The 2,848-nt window shown below is 41.3% G+C and overlaps 1 pseudogene; it reads left to right on the top strand.

The window, feature by feature from the left end:
* The first annotated feature begins 402 nt into the window (after positions 1–402).
* On the top strand, positions 403–2,136 carry LOC118984905 (lysine--tRNA ligase-like; annotated as a pseudogene).
* The last annotated feature ends 712 nt before the right edge of the window (positions 2,137–2,848 follow it).

Below are 2,848 nucleotides of genomic sequence, written 5' to 3'. Positions count from 1 at the left end.
TTCAGCCAGTGTATCCTTTCTGTCCAGGCCCAAGTTTCTCAGGGTACACTGAAACAAGCTGTTTCCTAACCGGAGCTGCTTCTAACATGCTTATGAAAAATGCATGTATTTCTTCTCAGACTTAACAATTCAAAATCCTCAGGGTCAGACCAAGAAATCTGCCTTCTTAACAAGTGCATAACGCAGCATTTGAGAATCGCTGCTCAAATTGGAATTGGAGATAAGTGGGAGGATTGGGGTGGAGAGAGGAGAAACAGAAATAATTCAGGCTACATCATTTTTAGCTGCGACTAAAAAAAGAATCATATAATTCTGTTTCTCACTTTTAGACTAACCATTAGAATAATCAAGTTGTGTCTGAAAAATAAAGATACCACCTTTAAGGTTGGGCCCTCCAGAGCAATGGCTACAGGGTAGGCACCTGAGGTGCATGTGGACAACAGCCAGCTGAAAGTAAGCAAAATGAGCTAAAGAGATGTCTCAAAGCTGAAAAGAAAACAGTGGAGAAGGAGGACCAAAAGTAGAGCTCAATGAAAAACGACTTTGCCAGGTCAGTGCTGCTACTACCAATAGCATCACTGCCAATGATGTGAGTGCCAGGGAAGAAAACCTGGACCCAAGCCCATACCACAAGGTCCACAGCCAAGCAGCCCATCAACTAAAGACCAATGGCAAGGACCCATAGCCATGGAAGTTCCACATAGACTTCTCACCTTCTCACTCACTCAGTTTACCCATGAATACAGCCACCTCCAGCTTGGGGACCACCTGAGTGACATTACCTTAAACATGGCAGATAGGATATATGCCAAAAGAGCTTCTGGGGAAAGGCTCATTTTTCTACGACCTTAGAGGAGACAGAATCAAGTTGCAAGTCATAGCCAATTCCAGGAATCATGAATCAGAAGAATTTATTCATATCAGTAACAAACTACATCAGGGAGACATAATTGGAGTTCAGGGAAATTCTGAGAAAACCAAGGAGGGTGAGCTGAGCATTATTCCCTATGACGCCACACTGCTGTCTCCTTGCTTGCATATGTTACCTCATCTTCACTTTGGTCTCAAAGACAAAGAAATACAATGTCTTCAAAAATTTCTCGGACTTAATCCTGAATGACTTCATGAGGCAGAAATGTATCATCCATTCTAAGGTCATCCCATATATAAGAAAATTTCGGGGTGAGTTGGGATTCTTAGAGATTTAAACTCCCATGACGAACATCATCCCAGGGGGAGCTGTGGCCAAGCCTTCAATCACCTTCCACAATGAGCTGGACCTGAATTATACATAAGAATTACTCCAGAATTCTACCATAAGATGCTGGTCGCTGGTAGTGTCAGCTGTGTTTAGGAAATTGGATGCCAGTTCTGGAATGAAGGAATTGATTTGATTCACAATCGCAAGCTCACTCCTCATGATTTTTACTTGTGCTACACAGACTATCACAATCTCATGAAAATCACAGAAAAGACTATTTCGAGGATAATGAAGCACATTATAGGTGGTTACAAGGTGCTCTACCATCCAGATAGCCCAGAGAGGCGAGCCTACAAGATTAACTTCACCCCACCCTTCTAAAGAATCAGCACATAGAAGTGCTGATTGCGACAATCCTGGGGGGTGGCCAGAAATTAACCTCACTGAAACTGATCTGTGTGGCAAAAAGTGTTGAATACCCTCCACCTCCGACCACAGTCAAGCTCCTTGGTAAGCTTGTTGAGGAGTTCTTGGGGGTGACATGTGTCAGTCCTATGTTCATCTGTGATCCTCTGCAGATAGTGAGGCCTTAAGCAAAGTGGCAATGCTGTAAAGATAGTCTGACTGAGCACTTGGAGCTTATTGTCATGAAGAAGGAAGTAAGCAATGCTTACACTGAGCTGAATGACCCCATGAAGCAGTGGCAGCTTTTCAAAAGACATGCTTATAAATGAAAACCTCTTCATTGCCCTGGACTGAGGGCTGCCCCTCACCGCTGGCTGGGCACAGGCATTGATCACACCACCATGCTTCTCACACACTCCAGAAACATCAAGGAAGTCATTCTGTTTCCTGACATAAAAACTGAACACAAGAAGGAAAATGTAGCAACTGCTAACACACTGGAAAGCATAACAGCTGGCACCTCTGTCTAGTAACTAATAATTGCAAGTCACATAACTCAGGCATTTTTTTTTTACTTCTGCAAAACCAAGGACTGCAAAGGAATTCTTGAACACTGTTGTTCATTTGACTATTGCATTTCAGTTACCAAAAGAGACAAAATGAATTAAGAATTATTTTTTTACTCCTTGTTACCAAATAAACCATTTGTCCCTAAAAATAAAACTAAGATAAAAAAAGATACTTGGCCTCATCTCAAACACACTAAATTAGAATCTCCTAAGGAAGGACCTAGAGTCAATATTTTTTTCTTGTTGTTCAAGTACAGTTGTCTCCATTTTCTCTCCACCACTCCCTGCCACACTATCAGTCCCTGCCTCCCATCCTTGATCCTACCCCCTTTGGCTTTGTCCATGTGTCCTTTATATATGTTCCTTGATGATCCTTTGTTTTTTACAAGCTTCCACAATTTAAAGATCAGGAAAGTTTGAAACACTGTGGAAACTGTCTTACATTCTACTCAGTTAGCCCTGGCCACTTAGAGAGTTTAAAACTTCTGCTCACAAATTTTCATAAAGTTAGTCATATATTTCTTTCCTGAACTCTTTCCGTGGTTAAAAAAACAACAACAAACAAAACAAAACACAAACACTTTTAGGCTGCTAATAGTCTTCATTTGTATAGCTGGCTTTTTTCTTCATTCTTCCTTTTTAAATTACAAAGCAAACATATTCAGGTAACCAG

This window comes from Sturnira hondurensis, unplaced genomic scaffold, assembly GCF_014824575.4.
Source record: "Sturnira hondurensis isolate 20B ecotype Veracruz unplaced genomic scaffold, ASM1482457v3 Scaffold0003874, whole genome shotgun sequence".
Lineage (NCBI taxonomy): Eukaryota > Metazoa > Chordata > Mammalia > Chiroptera > Phyllostomidae > Sturnira > Sturnira hondurensis.
This window is presented reverse-complemented; position numbering and strand designations above follow the sequence as displayed.